Below are 18,222 nucleotides of genomic sequence, written 5' to 3' on the forward strand. Positions count from 1 at the left end.
ACAAGCTGTAGGTGACCTTGCTCTGAGCAGTGGGTTGGAGTAAATGATGTCCAGAGGTGCCTTCCCACCTCTGCTGCTCTGTGACAAAACTGCTAGGTGAAAATAGAGAATATAGCCAGAGGAAGAGTAAAGTATGAGATTCTTTTCAGAGAAGAAGTTCAAAAACATTTCTTTTCTTTATTTCTTAGTTAATATTCAGGAGATTGAGCTCCTTTTTGTATCAGGGAGACATGTTTTATACAGACTGTTGATTCCAGCAGCCATATCTTTAAAAAAGCTTCCAGTCATAAAATCAGGCAGAAATGGTTCCCTGTTGTTTTCATTATCTGATTTCACCTTTTGCTTTACAACTGAGGAATTCTGAAAGAGTTTTAAGGTCAATAGAGCTGTATTATGTTCAATTTAGGCCTCAACAGGACCTGAAGGTGACCAAGTCATGAGTAACACCTGCTCTGTCCTCTACGGGTACATTTGGAGAACCCAGGCAGATGCACACCACCAGGATTAGCATGAACTGCATGCATCACAAGCACTAATCCTTCTATTTATGTTCCCAGATCCCTTGTACTACCTAGTCATGTTAACAGAGGCAAAGATACACAGCTTTTAATCCCTCAGCTTGTGTGCCACTCTAGTATGAGAAAGCAAACATCTGTAAGGTTGAATTAATCATGTATTTTGAAAATCTTCATGGGCTCTGTTCAGGCTGTTTCCAGAAGCATGAGATTATTTTGACAATATAATCTCTCAAAGGATAAAGGTCAGTAACACTTGCTACTTTCAAGGGGAATTTTGCCCCAGGGATAGCTTTAGACTGAGGCTAATTATAATTATCATGGTATGCCAGATATAGAGCTTGAATAACACGGTATCAGCTGGTTTCCCTTGTAGCAGTATTCACCATCCTCAACCAAAGAAATATTTTACAAAGTAAACCCAGTCAGTCAAGCCTGCCAGTTGTTCATAACTTCCTAGACTATAAATTTTAAAATGCTTTAGTTTGAAAGATGACACTGTAAAGTCAGCTGACAGGAGCAGAGTTCAAATTGCATTTTAAAATTTCATTCAGAATTTCCTGGTTCTTATAAATCTTATTAAAATCATAGAAAAAAATAGACTGGATGGGACCTAAGGAGGTCATTTAGTCCAATTGCCTACTTAGAGCAGAGCCAGCTTCAAAATAAGATCAGATTTATCAAGGTCAGATATACTCCAGAATATCTTCATAATATTTGGGGTGAGATTTTCAGACGGAACATGTACTTCAGTACATGTAGACTGGAAATAAATTCACATCTACATTAGGTCAGTGAAGGTAAAATTTATTTGACAGGCATTAGTTTTATACTTAATGATGAATTGGATTGAGTTCAGGAGTGCTTTTCCTTGCAATGAATATAAAGGAAGCCTAGTTCAGATGTAGCCATCTCCAATTACTCAGGTGAATACCACATAAAGAACCTAATGCAACCATAGGGTTGCATCATCATCAATTGCATCATATGTGTCTGAAAGAGAAATCTAGATGGCAAAATGTTCAGATTTTTTCTGTAAAGTATTGCCAGCGACTGCTTACACAAGGATTTGTTTTAACATGCCAGGACTCGGAGGATTTTTTAAAAATCAACTTTGCTTGTAGACTTCTTACACTTCAAAACACACTGTTACTCATGCAAGTACAATGACCTGAACTATTGGTATCTAATTTCACATTTTTTTGCAAAATCAAAAAATGGCCATAAAATATTCCTGGACCTTCTTATACTTCACATTGAGCGCCATACAAATGGATTTAACATGGTCAAATATGTATCCAAGGATACAAAAGCATCAGGACAATTAAAAAAAAAAAAAAAAAAGGATGTCAATATACAGGTGGTTTCTCTTGTTGTTGTTTTGTTTGTGTGCCATTTTTATAACAGTACCTATCATTTTCCAGAATATCCAGTGGCATATCATACTATAATGGCATTAATATAAAACCCATCAGAGCTGAATTCACTAAGCATCATGCAGGACTGAACTATTTGTAAATTAGCTCACCAAACAGACTGTGATTAAATCACATGCATGTTACAACAACTCTCAGGAGAAAGGAAGACATTTTATGAAATGTTTTTGCATATTTTATAGTGTACTTGCTAAAAAGAGAGAACAGGCTCTGTTTCAGGAAATGTGTTTCTATGTGTTTAAGCAAAGATGAAGGCACTTTGGAATAGCTGGTATGATGAACTACATGGGGTGCATTTTTTTAACATCATACACAGTACATGACTTCTAGAAAAAAATGTGGGTCAAATCCTGATTGGTTTAAGTCACTGAAATGTTATGGTAGTCAGTGGAGATAGGTCAAGTGGTAATGGCTACACATTTGACATACTGACTGTTTTTCATTGCAGCTAGGAAAGCAGAGCTTGGAGATAAAGAATAATTGCTTCTATTGCCTTGGAAATATTTTTGATGAATCCATTTTCCCTATACTCCATTGCTCAGAGCAAAGACTGATAGTCATGCAAATCTATTGCACCTCTGAAGAGGACTAAGAAAAGCTTTAGGACCTTCCATGTAGCATACACTTTGTAAGTGATCTTTTAACTGTATGCCTATCCCTTTGCAGGTGATGTGAACTCACAGAAAAATGAGAAATGAATTATCCTGACTCTTGAAAAATGCAGTAATTGGGAGTAGATTTGACCACTGGACACAAAGAAAGTAGGTATATTTTCCCTTCTTATTTTGTACATGCACCCAGCAGACAGACACCAGCAAATTCATGGTCCCACTGAATCTCTAAGTATTTCTTCAGTCTGACTATGAGCTGTAATTCTGATCAAATTCAGTACAGAGTGGAACTGATTCACAGTCAAGCAGACCTACTATCCATATGCTTAAGCTCCAATTTCATGAAAGAGAAAGGCAAATGGATGCCTCACTTTTGTGCTAACAGAATAGAGTGAAACCAATTGAATGTATTGCCTCGTACTTCCATTTAAAATCCCTTTTCTATTAGACTCATACGAGCAGCAAAAATTCTTAACAGGTCTGAATTCATACATAAACACCATCCAGAATGACCAATTTCACCACTTTACAAACCAACAAAATGGAAATGTGACCTTGACTCATGATTTTTTTTTCTTCTTAGAAATTTGCAAGGCAGTTGTAACACTTGTAATGACAAAATATAAAGTCTCTCAAGCAGATGTTGAAAATAAACCTCCTCTATTGCTTTTGTGTGCTTCATTCTAGTTTTTGACAGTGAAAGATAGGAATGTGCAGTCAACTTCCTTTAGTGTTACAATGATTTAAACATTAAGCATATTCGTCTGAATAAAACAACCGACAATGACCTCAAACGATCTGATTCATTGGTTTACATAATAAGGCATTCTAAATATCTTTGACTTTGAAAGCAAAAAAAAGAACATATTTTGCTCTGTAAAATTATTTTAATGCTCCATTAACTTGCAATCTTATATTTTCTGCTACTACTATTACTAAAAAAAAATAAAAAAAACAAAAAGAGAGTACAATCCATAGGTACCAGTACCACAAGATTCCACTCTGTTTTGTGCTATATTAAGAGTTGTACATATGGGCCTACAGGACGTGGATGCCTCTGCCCATGTAGTTCACTGTGATACAGCGGAAAGCTTAAGCATGCTTACACATCCTTATCACTGATTTAAAAAAGAGATTAGGGACCTGCAGAGAAAGCTATCAGACAGAGTCAGAACATAGAAACAGCGGTACATAGCATATAAACCTTAAAATGCCCTCTTCCCTAGGGTTCGCAAAAGGGGTATTATTCTTGTTCGCTTATTCTTGCACTGCCAGAGGATAAAACTTATGCAGGACCTGGGATGCTCCTCTGGGATAATCAAGGTCTTCAGTGTCCATCCAAAACCCTGCAAGACTCTGATTATTCCCTAATCCTCCCCAAGGTGAAATAAGACAAAAATCACAGTTACTAGAAAGTACCTGGCCTATGAGGTTTGCTAATATGTGCTGACAGCCTTTAGCACAGGGTTTAGCAAAATGTTTTTCACACAGTCCTTTTTCCCCCGTTCTTTCTTAAAAAAAAAAAAAAAAAAAAGTCTGATTTTGTTGTAGAGTAGAAAAAAGCCAACTTTGAATATTTTAATGGTGAGGGACCAAGGAAAATATGGGAGCAGTGTTCTTTTCTCAATTTTTAAAAATTTGAAGCAGTTTTTCTCTCATTTCCAAATGAACTAATATCATAACTATCCCAAACTGAAGTCCTCTGGTATTTAAGCATATATCAGTAGAATGTGGCATCACTGAGAAAAGGTTTTGCTCAGATTCATGCCAGTAAAAATGTTTCATTTACTGAACACCTATCTTTCCTATAAACTACTGTAGATATTGTTAACTTTCCAAGTTCCAGTTGTGGAAATTAATGTAATGGGGATGCCTTAACATGAAATCTTGTAATGAATGTATGCTAACACAGTCAGTGTCACTGAGGACAATTTTTTTGATTAGTCATGAATATTTAATGAAAATAACTTATTTCTCTCCACAAGTTGCAGTATGTACACACCAAGTGTACGCTTTTTCATGGACTAGTGAACAAAATCAAAATTAATGATAAAAGACAGGGTATTCATTATTGTTCAAAACAGCTAATCCTGTATCAGCACTAGATGATACCCACAGCTAAGCTTCAGAACCTTTTGAATCAAAGTTGAGGAAGCATAATTTCTAATTCATCTCTGCTCCATGGGCTGCAAATAGAAGGAATAAAAAATATTCATTTTTTACCCTACAATATATTAAAAAAAAAATCTGAAGACTTCTTTTGCCACAGAAAATAAAACACTAGGTCATTTTTATTGTTTCCTGCTTCAAAAATAGCAGGTGGCTGATAGAAAACTACAATGAGTTCCGATTCTGCTCATCCATCTGCAGCTCACAGTCTATTGTACAGCTCTTATTTATTGGCATTGTATGTCAATGTCAAATATGTTTGCAGGCTATTTAAGCTTTTATTATACTATGCTTCTATAGGATTAAAAAACAATCTTTGTTTTAACAATGTCTGTATGATTAGTTGATGTGCCAGCAGTAACACTGAGCAGCTTCACTGTATGTCCCCAGGCTGTAACAGATGTTTTTGTCTTCTGGTTTCTTTTAGTGTTTATCTAGCAAAAATTGAATATTACAAATATTGAAGTGTCACTGTTCATGTCTGCATTGTAACAATAAGCGTCTCAGCATTTCAACATCAGAACTTCAGTTGTTCTTAAAAAAAATGTTAAATGTAGATTGTTTTACATTTAGATAATAAACTGAAAAGAAAAGCTAGATTACAAAAATATGTATATTCTTTAAATCCACTTTCTCCATTGTATATACACACACCGCTACTACTGTACAGACTTCTAACTGCAAACAATATGTAAAGGTAGTGGGCTAAAGCTTTCAGAGAAAGAAAGGTTTAGCTCTGTCTATCCATTTCATTTAAGGACTGAGTCAGTGAAGCACCTGTTTCCATCCAAATCAACAGCAAAAGGAAAGTTTCTAAGGAATGCGCAAACTTTGTTTAGTATTGTTTCGGACACAGAAGAGAGAAAATGAAGTTCTGTCCCACATAGTTTCTCTGTATTGTCTTTATGCTTAGATTCAGTTCTTGAGGTCAGCTGTATTTAATGAGCTCAAGTCAACAAAATACACATTCACATGCTTGTGAATAAATACCACACATACAAGCATGATTATCTGCCTTGAGTTTAAAGACAAATACATATTTCAACATCCAAATGAATTCTGCAAAACAGCATCAGTTATTATTCAAGATATTGATTTTAATGAGAGCCAAAAGTCTCAGAATCTCTGAAAATCAGGACACTTATTTGGGTCATATGGATATTAGCCAACATTTTCAAAAATCGCTTTCTAAATATAGGAACATAAGTTCATATTTAAACATCAGCCTCAGCAGTTCATTTTTTTCAGAAGTATTAACCACTTACAACTGTTATCAATTTTTTCTCTGTATCTTTAGGCCATTTTTTTTTCAGAAAGGAAACTGAAATAGCCTGATTTGATTTTTGATGTCCAACTTCTAAAACATTTTCAAGAGCCAGATTTCCAAAGAACAAAACACAGCCATTGCTAATCAGGCATATCTCAGTTTTACTAGACTGGGCATGTAAAATCTTTCATCTTTTCTTAAAATCTTGTATCTTTGGGAAAAAAAAAAAAAAAAGATTAAGAGTTTTTTAAACATTGCGATATTACGATTGTGATGTCAGCGATTGCCCGACAAGCCCTGCTGAGACCAGACATAGAGTTGGATAGGTCTGACTGATACTGGGGATGGATGGGGTAGGGTTGGGACATGGCCAGGCACAGGCATGGTTGTGACATGGTGCAGGCAAGGGCAATGACTGGACCCCAGTTTATTACCGTGCCAGGGCAGACCTTGAGCACAGCCACCAACCCCTGGGGCGGGGAGAGAGGCTGTGGGACCAATCAGTGCCCTTGGACATCTGAGAGCAAATTCATCTCATTCTACTTCAGAAGCCTGCCTGGTAGGTATTTAAAATGAGAGAATTGGCCCAGATTTTGCACAGTCAATCGGAAGAAAAGGCAAACATGCAGCAATCTTGGCCCATTTTAGATGCTTGTCTTCAGAAAAGAGGAGTCATTTGATTTCTCTAGCCAGACAAATGAAAAATTTAGTATCAGTGTAACTTTTAGTATAACCTAACTCATGAGACATTAATCCCTTCCATACTGAATATATTTGCTTGGGAAGATCATGGAACAAAGCCTCCTGGAAGCAATGTCAAAGCACATACAAGGCAAGGAGGTGATGTGACACAGCCAGCACAGCTTCACCAATGGCAAATCGTGCCTGACCAATCTGGCAGCCTTCTGTGCTGGAGTGACTGCATCAGTGGACAGGGGAAAACAATTGATGTCATCTACCTGGACTTCTGTAAGGCCTTTGATATGGTCCCACATGACATCCTTGCCTCTAAATTGGAGATATATGAATTTGAAGGGTGGAATATTCAGTGGTGTGGAGGTTTTACCCTTCTACACAGCTTAACTCCACCACAACCACTCTCTCACTCCCCCTCTTCAAAGGGAAAGGGGAGGAAGTTGGATAGAAAGGACTCGAGGGTTGACATAAGTCCCTTTTGATTGGTCTCTTTTGGAGCTGACTGAAATTGCCTCTGACCTGACATGGGGCAGCTGCTGGACTCTTCTCACAAAGACCACCTCTGCAGCCTCCCTGCTACCAGTTCCTTGACATGTAAACCCAGTACAGATGGATAAGGAATTGACTGACTGGCTGCAACCGGACAGTTGCAGTCAACATCTCTTATGTCCAGGTGGAGGCCAGTGATGAGTGGTGTCCCTCAGGAGTCTGTCTCAGGACCGGTTCTATCTTTATCAGTGACATAGATAGAGGGATTGAGCGCACCCTCAGCAAGTCTGCAGAAGACACCAAGCTGAGTGGTGCAGTCGATCCAACAGAAGGAAGGGATGCCATCCAGAAGACCTGGACAAGCTTGAGAAGTGGGCCCACGTGAACCCCAGGAAGTTCAACAAGGCCAAGTGCAAGGTGCTGCACCTGGGTCAGGGCAATCCCAAACATCAGTACAGAGCGGGGGATGAATGGATTGAGAGCAGCCTTGTGGAGAAGGACTTAGGGGTACTGGTGGGTGAAAAGTTGGACATGAGCCAACAGTGCATGCTTTTAGCCCAGAAAGCCAACCATATCCTAGGCTGCATCAAAAGAAGCATGGCCAGTAGGCGGAGGGAGGTGACTGTGCTTGTGAGGCTCCACTTGGAGTCCTGCATCCAGGTCTAGGGCCCCCAGCACGAGAAAGATGTAAACCTGTTTGAGCAGATCCAGTGGAGGTCCACAAAGATGGTGCTGTGTCCTGGTTTTGGCTCAGAGAGAGTTAATTTTACTTACAGTAGCAGATATGGTGCTGTTTTTTAGATTTAGGGTGAGAATAATTTTGATAATACACTGATGTTTTAATTGTTGCAGAGCAGTGCTTACACTAAGCCAAGAACTTTTGAGCTTATCACACTGCCTTGCCAGCGAGGAGGCTGGGGGTGCACGAGGAGCTGGGAGGGGACAGAACCAGGACAGCTGACCCAGACTGGCCAAAGGGATATTCCATACAATGTGATGTCATGCTCAGCAATTAATAAGGGGTGGCTGGCTGGGGTGGGGTGGAGGGAGCTGCTGCTTGGCGACAGGCTGGGCATCGGTCAGCAGATGGTGAGCAATTGCATTGTGCACCACTTGCTTTGTATATATAATTATTATTACTATTATCATTATTTACCTTCCTTTTCTGTCCAATTAAACTGTTTTTATCTCAACCCACAAACCCACATGCTTTTTTTTTCTTTTTTTTTCTCCTGATTCTCCCCTCCATCCCACTGGAGGGGGCACACTGAGCGAATGGCTGTGTGGTGCTGAGCTGCCTGCCGGGTTAAATCACAACATGCTAGAGCACATCTCCTACAGTGAAAGGCTGAGAGAGGTGGGGATGTTCAGCCTGGAGAAGAGAAGGTTGTGGGGATATGTCATTGCAGCTTTTCAGTACGTAAAGGGGGCTTATAAAAAGATGGAGAGTAACTTTTTATATGGGCAGATAATTAAAGAAAAATGGGTAATAGTTTTAAACTAAGAGAGGACAAAATTAGTTTAGATATAAGGAAGAAATTCTTTACTCAGAGGGTGGTGAGGCCTTGGCACAGGCTGCCCAGAGAAGCTGTGGATGCCCCATCCCTGGAGGTGCTCAAGGCCAGGCTGGATGGGGCTTTGAGCAGCATGATATAGTGAGAGATATCCCTGCCCATGGTAGGCAAGTGGGAACTGGATAATCTTTAAGGTCCCTTCCAACTTAAACCATTCTTTGATTCTATGAAAAACCCATTGCATTCCCTCTGTCACTTAGCCACTGTCTTTTAAACTTGCCTTTCTCTGGGCCAGGGTTGCCTCCTCATCAAGATCAAAACCAATATCATCCAAGTCCCATTTACACTCCCCTAAGCTTCCTTTGAATAGCAGAAGCACAACAAATCCTCAAAGCAACCTCACCTGTGCCAGCCTGTGCTTGCTAACATGCCCAAAAGTCTGGGCCACCACTTTAAGAGCAGCCCTAATCATACAACCAAAAGCTCCCTATACACTTCTTGCTCCCCAGGAGTCAGTCCTCAACTGTTCTTCGTCCTCCAGCCTCTCCCAGGAAAAACTGCTGTCCAGAGTTTCCTACTAAGTCTCCTTTCTTTTCTGTGCTTAACCATCTATTCTGCTATTACAAGTGTGACAGGGTCAGGGCTCTGGTACTCATTGTATGGTTCTCAATATTTACATTGAAATTTCTTACATGTGTCCTAGAAAACAAAAGCTTTCTGATCATAAGAAACATTAAATCTTCATAATTCTTAATAATTTACATTATGTTCACAGATACTCAATGTTTTAAAGCTCAGGCTGTTATAAACACCTTTCTTTGATTCAGAATTGTTGCTTAACATACTGACAAAAGGTTCTTGTCTTTGAAACACATACATCTCCTGATAGTGCCATTCAGTTTGACTACTAGGACAGTAGAGAGCTCTGAATGCCACTCTAACCCTGTATAGGTAAACTTGAACTCATGAAACAATACAAGAAATGAAGAATCAGTTTGCATTAAATATTCCTATTACATATGAATGAATCTAGGCAGCAACTGACTAGATAATCTGTGTTAATGTACATCTGAAATAAGTCATCAAGGAGATAAACATGAAAAGCTGAGGTCTGCAATGACCCTTTACAGTCTCTTCTTCTCCCTGCCCTTTAAAATCCATCACTGTTTCTTTTCACTGCCTTCATTAAATTAGTTCTTCATTAATTGTGAAGTTTCCTTCCTTATTGTTTGTTTTGGCCTTGTGGCTGCATTACCCATAGTACTTCCAGTTCTGACACAATTATCTAATAATAGAAATGCTGATCACTGTAATCACAGGTATGCTGAAAAAGTCCCACAGGTCAAATTCACCTTTGGTGTAATGCTAGAGTAAGTTTCCTGGGGACGAGTTTGACACCTTGCACAGCACTTCATCTAGTTATCAGCCCTGCACACTGAAAGGGAAATTTGATTGTTGATATCATAAATTACACAGAATAGTTACTTTAAGTTGCCTCTTCATGGAATCACAGAGTCACAGAGTAGCTGGGGCTGGAAGGGATCTCTGAAGATCATCTATTCCAACCCTCCTCCCAAGGAGGGTCACCAAGAGCACGTTGTGCAGGATGGCATCCAGGCGGGTTTGGGATATCTCCGGAGAAGGAGACCCCACAACCTCTCTGGGCACCCTGTCCCAGTGCTCTGTCACCCTCACAGTAAAGAAGTGCCCCCTCATATTGAGCCAGAACCTCCTGTGCTTCAGTTTGTGCCCGTTGCCTCTTGTCCAGTCACTGGGCACAACTGAATAGAGTCTGGCTCCATCCTCTTGACACCTTCCCTTCAGATATTTATACGCATTGGTAAGCTTCCCTCTCAGTCTTTTTCTCCAAGCTAAACAGGCCCAGCTCTCTCAGCCTGTCCTCATATGACAGATGCTGTCGTCCCCTAATCATCGCATTAGCTCCCTGCTGGACTCACTCCAGTAGTTCCATGTCTTCCTTGTACTGGGGAGCCCAGAACTGGACACAGTGCTCCAGGTGTGGCCTCACCAGGGCTGAGTAGAGGGGCAGGATCACCTCCCTCGACCTGCTGGCAGCAGTCTTTCAAATGCAGCTCAGGATACCATTAGCCTTCTTGGCCACAAGGGCCCATTGCTGTCCACCAGGACTGCCAGGTCCCTCTCTGCAGGCATGCTTTCCAGCAGGTCAGCCCCCAACCCATACTGGTGCATGAGGCTATTCCTCCCTAGGTGCAGGACCCTGCACTTGCCTTTGTTGAACTTCATGAGGTTCCTCTTCACCCAGCTCTCCAGCCTGTCACGGTCCCTCTGAATGGCAGCACAGCCCTCTGGGGTATCAGCCACTCCTCCCAGCTTTGTGTCATCAGCAAACTTGCTGAGGTTGCACTTTATTCCATCATCCAGGTCACCGAGTAAATTGAACAAGATGGACTCAGTACTGACCCCTGAGGGACACTGCTAGCTACAGGTCTCCAACTAGACTGCATCACTAACTCTTTGTTCTTGAGCTCCATGTTTACTGTCTCCCAACCAGTATGGCTGTTCTTCCCTTAAAATAAAAATAAAAATAAAAAATAATAAAAAGGCAACTGTAAGCAGTTTTTTACCATTCGTGCTGATACTGTTTTTACAAGCTGTATTTATCTGTCTTGGTGTCTCTCTGGGGCTGAGTTAGTGGACATGCCTGATAGTTTCAGGGTGAACCTTTGAGTGTCTAAGAGCTCGTTTCTGAAAAGGTTTACACAACCAAAATGAAACAGGAGTTTTTTCATCTCTTTTCAAATTCTGACATAAAAAATTATCAAGTTTCAACTATATGCTGAATTATAACACTTCTTTCTCACACTGTATTTAGAAACTATATTTGATCTGAATTATAGCTTGTCATTTTTGCCTATATTCACATAGTACCAATTTTTACTGTACTTTCATATGTTTTGCTAAAAGAAATTGTATGGATTAATAATCCAAATTTGGAGGCTAGGCACACCTTCTTCATAATGGACAAAAATATAATCTAAGTCAGTTTTGATAGAGAAATAACTTTGTCTTAAAAGATTTAAGAGAAGGTGTTGTTGCTATTATACAGGGGTGATACTAAGAAAAATTCAATTAGCATATAGGTCTGATTAACCCCTTCTTCCACTAAATATCACAGAATCATAGAAAGGTTTGAGATGGAAAGGACCTTTAAAGGTTATCCAGTTCCCACCCTCCTGCCACAAGCAGATATATCTCTCACTATATCATGTTGCCCAAAGCCCCATCCAACCTGGCTTTCAACACCTCCAGGGATGGGGCATCCACAGCTTCTCTGGGCAACTTGTTCCAGTGCCTCACCACCCTCTGAGTAAAGAATTTCCTCCTTATATCTAATCAAAATATACTTTTTTTTTTTTTTTTAGTTTAAAACCACTACCCGTTTTCCTATTCCTACATGCTCCTGTAAAAAGTCTATCTCCATCTTCTTTATAAGCCCCCTTGAAAGGCTGCAATAAGGTCTCCCCAGATGCTTCTCTTCTCCTTCAGACTAAATAACCTAAGCTTTCTCAGCATTTCTTCATAGGAGAAGTGCTCCAGCCCTCTGATCATCTTCATCTCCACTGCACCTGCTTGAACAGGTTTACATCTTTCTCGTGCTGGGGGCCCTAGACCTGGATGCAGGACTCCAAGTGGAGCCTCACAAGCAGTCACCTCCCTCCACCTACTGGCCATGCTTCTTTTGATGCAGCCCAGGATGTGATTGGCTTTCTGGGCTGCAAGCACTCACTGCTGGCTCATGTCCAATTTTTCACCCGCCGGTATCCCCAAGTCCTTCTCCACAAGGCTGCTCTCAATCCATTCATCCCCCGCTCTGTACTGATGTTTGGGATTGCCCTGACCCAGGTGCAGCACCTTGCACTTGGCCTTGTTGAACTTCCTGGGGTTCACGTGGGCCCACTTCTCAAGCTTGTCCAGGTCTTCTGGATGGCATCCCTTCCTTCTGTTGGATCGACTGCACCACTCAGCTTGGTGTCTTCTGCAGACTTGCTGAGGGTGCGCTCAATCCCTCTGTCTATGTCACTAATAAAGATATTAAGAATCACTGGTCCCAGGACAGACTCCTGAGGGACACCACTCATCACTGGCCTCCAGCTGAACATAAGAGACGTTGGCTGCAACTCTGGCTGTGGCCATCCAGTCAATCCTTATCCACCATATCGTCCACCCTTTAAATCCATATATCTCCAATTTAGAGGCAAGAATGTCATGTGGGACTGTGTCAAAGGCCTTACAGAAGTCCAGGTAGCTGACATCAGTTGCTTTTCCCTTCTCTATTGATGCAGTTACTCCATCACAGAAGGCTACCAGATTGGTCAGGGCCTTGGTGAAGCTTTGCTGGCTGTCTCAGGTCACCTCCTTAGGACACATGTCATCAGGCCCCATGGACTTACACTTGTTCAGTTTCATCTCAAAGAGCTGGTCTTGAACCTGCTCTTCACTTACAGTGGGAAGGACTTTGTTCCCCCTGCCCCTGCCCAGAGGCACTTAAGAGACATGGGAAGCCTGACTGGCAGCGATGACTGAGGCAAAGAACTCAATGAGTACCTCAGCCTTCTGCATGTCTGTCGTTACCAGTTCTCCTTTCTCTTGTATCAGAGGGGGCACACTCTCCTTGGCCTTTCTTTTCTGATCAATGTACTCATAAAATCTCTTCCCATCATTCTTTGCATCCCTTGCCAAGCTCAGTTCCATCTGTGCCTTGGCTTTCCTGATCCCATCCCTGCACATCCAGACAGCATCCCTGTGCTCTTCCCAGGCCATGTCCCTGTTTCCACTGCCTGTGCATTTCCTTCTTGCATCTCAGTTTGACCAACAGGTACTTGCTTAGCCATCCTGGTTTCCTGCCTTCCCTGGGTGATTTATTACGCATAGGGATGGAGAGTTCTTGCACTCTTAAGAAAAGTGTCCTTAAAGAGTTGCCAGCTCTGATCTGTTCCTCTGTCCCTAAGGACACTTCCAGGGAAAAGTTTTAGTCGTTTACTTCCATGTTCTTGTGTATTTGTTACCTACTGCTAACTAGTTTCATTAAAATAAGAGGAAGAGCAATATTAATCACTCCCTCAATGAAGATGCTAAACTAATATAACCTTCAAAAATAAACACTTCCTGTTCAAAGCATAGGTGAACAAGGATTACCTGCCTAAATTTTATTCATACAGTGTGAGCAGTAACTTGTCCTGACAGGTTCTCTTGAGGTAAGGAGGGCTGAACTGGAGCAACATAGAGAACAAAGGTCCCTCTATGGAGTCTATGGGGTCATCAGACCATATCCACCTTGGCTGTGCCACCTCTTGTGCTGACACAGTACTTGCAGATGTTTCTACCCCAGTGCTGCAAACCTGAAAGCAAAAAGGTGGGAGAACTAAAATGCTTCAATCAAATGAAAAGCCTGATATAACTGGCCTCTCAGACACACCGGACGAGGAAAACCAGAGGCATACCATGTTATCAGGTAACCAACCATATGGGAAGAATATGGTAGGAGCTAGGGGAGTGGCACAGTGTGTGATGGATAATATTAAGTGTAACAGTGGAAAAGTATTGTGACAAAAAATAATAAATAACAAAGTCCTATAGACTCTGCTCAGGTGCAGCTCACTAACAGTAGCATGTACTGCCTGAACTGTATGACCAGCAGCCCAAACAGGATTACAGCAATGATCAGGAAATGTTAAGTGAGATCAGAGAAAGCGTAAATTTAGGAGAGGTAGTTATAGGAGATACCTATGAACTGTAGCCATACCTCACTGTGATGTAGAGATAACTCTTTTGCATGCAACAAATGATTGCTTGTAGAACAACTGGTCTTATAAAAGACAAGAAAAGATGCACTTTCTCTGGACTTGATCTTGAGTTGTGCCCAGTACCTAGCCAAAGGGGAGAAGTCACTCTGTTTAACACTGTAGCCAGAGAGGGCAGAAGAATAATGTGCTGCACACGGATATTAAGCTTTAAGAGACAGAACTATATAAAATAGGTCAAACCAGATAAGGGGTGAAGGACATAGCAGGGACAAAAAGCAGTCTAAAAAAGCAGAAAGACTATGAGAGTCCTGGAATGTATCAAACAGTACTGCATTAGAAATTGAGGTAAAATATGTGTTGTAATTCAAAAAGAAAAGCAGTCTGAGAAAATAACTTGCATAGCTCAATAGGACAGCTAAGGAGACAATCAAATTTGTTGGTATTTAAGAAATAAGAAGTTGGTTAAATAAGGAGAACAGAAAAGGCCATAAAACATGGCAGGTCAAATGTAAAGAGGAAATACTGAGAACTAAAAAAGAACTTGAACAGTGCTTTACTCTTCTTAAACTGCTGTACTCCTTCAAGTACATTAGAATTCAGAGTCAGGCCGGGGAACTGCTACAGCTGACTGATGGCAAAGGTCTAAAAGGGGCATGTGAGGACAATAAGAACAAAATAGAGAAGTGCTGCAATTTCTTTGCATTGTTTTTCACTGCTGCAGATGATGGGGAGCTTTTGAGACCTGAGACCTTCTTTGCGGCAGATTGGTCAGAAGAGTGAGATGAATTTGAAATGAATATACAGGAAGTCTCAGACCAAGCAGACGGATTAAATTTCAGCAAGTCATTGGGACCAGATGGTGTTCACCCACGAGTCTTGAAGGAGCTCAAACGCGAAATTGCAGAAGTGCTGGCCAAGGAGTGTAATGTGCCATCGCAAACAGCCACGTGCCAGAGGACTGGCAGCGCACCAGCTGCCATTGAGCCTTCTGGCTGGAGAGCGACTCTGGAGGGAGCAGGAACTACCGACCAGTGACTCACCTCCACACCGCGCAGGGTGGTTGAGCCCATCATGGGGAATAAGGTCACTGAGCACACAAACAAGCACTGTTTTGGGGAAAAGAGGGAAAGCCTGACATCACTGTTGGAGGCAGACACACAAGGGCAGTTCTTGTGTCTACTTTACTGGTGCCCAAAGCATTTCCATCCTCTGCAGTGCCTTATATTTTACATGCTCCTAGGTCCATAGCCCTGCTATTCTTTTGCTTTTGGATCACAAACGTATCCACACAAAGCATCTCTGCTAAGATCTGCCCAATGCTCAGACAAAACTTTGGTTCTGTCTGCATTTACACTAACATGTCCTCTGCAGATGTGTCCTTGAATTTGCTTTGGCTAATAAAAGGGTTCTGTGGAGTACTCCATTCATAACTGAGTAATGTAGCCCATAGCATTTAGATGCATATAGGCTGTCATCCTTTCCCTTGTCAACTTAGTTTTGTGCAAGGTCCTCTGGGATGTTGCTTTCTCCAGATAAGCTTGCAGGAATTAGAAAAAAACTGCCTCTGTAAATATACAGCAAATTCTCCCTTGCCCAAACCACTTACATGCAAGATCCAGCTTCCCAAGAGCCAGCCATTCTGTTTTACCTTGAACTTCACAGGAACTCATTAAACTCAAAAAAAAAAAAAAATCCATTATGCTACCATGTCTCTTGGCTCCAAATGGAAAATAGACATTGACTAGCAATGCCCTATCACATCATTTCTTCCTGATTGTTATGAGTGTTATGCACAGCTATGAATGTGCAAAAATATACTTAATGTCACTATAATATATTAAGGAAGTCATAATAATATATTGCATAAAGTAATTGGATAGCACATATATAATGCTGACAAATTTATTTAAGCATATTAAGAATACTGCAGAAGAGTTATTTTCCAGCTATCTTGGGTTGAAATGATCACCGTTGGAAGTCTAATTTAAATTTTTATGATTAGATTATGATAACCATTGTGAACTCAGTATTAAAAGGATACAGTCATACAAGTTCATACAAGCACCAATTATTCTACTCTGAGATTCTCTGAGCAAGAAAATACGTTTACCATGGAATATTTTATTAGTGTTTTATATTTAAAAAAAAAAAAAAAAAAGTACTTCCCCAGAGGGCAGAGTTTTCCTTGCACTGGACTCTGAAGAATGCTGATGATGACACAGTCTTCTTACTAATTGGATTCACGTGCTACAAAGAAACGAATCTTGGTTATTATCTGTCACTTAGTTATGGAGACCCACAAGTTCCAACCTGAAGAAGCTGTGGTCGTAGATCTGCCACCTCTGTCTCCATCCAAATGACTAATTACCAGTAACTTCCTATTGAGAAGGGAAAAAACGCTGTTCTACTTTTATTTGCTAGCAATGCACCATATATTTAAGTAAATATTGATTTTCTAATCTCTAAGATAAAGTACCACAGAGTGGCAATTTTGAAACTGTGGTAGTATATATAGCACCACACGCTCCATCAAACTGTTCCTCCTCTCCTGCACCAAGGCTTCTCGTCAGCCTGGGTAGCCCTGCTCCTGAATATTTTACTTTTTATTTTTGTCTCCTTGAACTCCAATTCCCAAATACCTTTTCAAAGAATGCCTACCTACCTCTTTTCATTCTTTGATGCTGTATCAACCTTTCATCTCCTCTTCATATTGCCTTTTCTGAAATTAAATAGTAAATATGTTGGGCAGGAACAACATCTTGCTGTCATCCATATCAGCCTTGCTGTGCCAGTATAAGATACATTCGTGTTTTTTATTATGTGGATAGATTTATTTACAGATACACACACAACCTTTTAGGCAAGTTGTGCTGACGGAAATAAATAAATAAATAGCCTCTTGAAATATCAGAAATTCCCTTGAAAGCTAGCAAAAATGTTATAGCTTGAACATCCACTCAGAAATCAGTGAGTATCTAACATTTCCTCAGATTGGGATTTTACAGCAATAACTTCACTTCTGGATCACATCTGAGACAGGCCTATAGCTACCAATATCTGACAGAAAAGAAAGAATAATAAATAAATAAATAAAAAGATACTTGCATGTGTGTATATATATATATGAAGGCCATGAATGAAAAACTGGACCACCCAATTCAAGGAGTGACCAGTGCACTCCATGGCCTCAGGACTCAGGTCACTTATTTAAGGGTGTACCTTTCAACTTAGCTGCCTGCTTATCACCAAATTATGTTATAAAAGGACGGGAACAGGTTACGCATAGCAATGAGCTTTGTTTACGGGCAATTAAGTAGGACAGAAAACATCCATGGCTGGATAACACGGAAAGGAGGATACCTGAGATGATTATTACCTCCTCTGAGACAAGTGGAGATGTGAATATAATGAGATGCAATTCCAACCACTAGGGAAATGAAGAAAAGGTGGGCATCCAAAGCTTGAAGTCAATCTGAAAGAGTATACATTTTTTTCACAAAATTAGTAGTGGTTATACACTGAACTAGTTATTGTTCAAATGAACACATTCACTAAATGCTTCCGCTCTGAATATTATCTGCCTTTTGCCAACAATGTCTACTTAGCCAACAGTGCTGTTATTTGATGTAGCTGTTGTACTTCACTGTTTAGAATCCAGTAAGGTAAAGAAGGTAGTTCAAGTTCACACACTCATAGATAACTCCAGTAATCTATCCTGACTTCTGAACAAGTGCAAACT

General features: G+C 40.7%; 1 long non-coding RNA gene across 2 annotated transcripts in view; it reads right to left on the minus strand.

Moving 5' to 3' along the window:
• Window positions 1-10,992: 10,992 nt before the first annotated feature.
• Window positions 10,993-18,222, minus strand: part of LOC310892134 — a 102,654-nt gene continuing 95,424 nt past the window's right edge. Inside the window, exons 4-6 of one of the 2 annotated variants that reach the window (XR_014577891.1) lie at window positions 17,860-17,955; window positions 17,146-17,202; window positions 10,993-16,730 (exon numbers count right to left, since the gene is read on the minus strand). This is a non-coding gene — a long non-coding RNA (uncharacterized lncRNA). Of the gene's footprint in view, window positions 16,731-17,145; window positions 17,203-17,843; window positions 17,956-18,222 lie in introns of both variants that reach the window. The other variant, XR_014577892.1, reaches the window with a different exon arrangement.

Source organism: Anser anser (assembly GCF_964211835.1).
Source record: "Anser anser genome assembly, chromosome: 1".
Lineage (NCBI taxonomy): Eukaryota > Metazoa > Chordata > Aves > Anseriformes > Anatidae > Anser > Anser anser.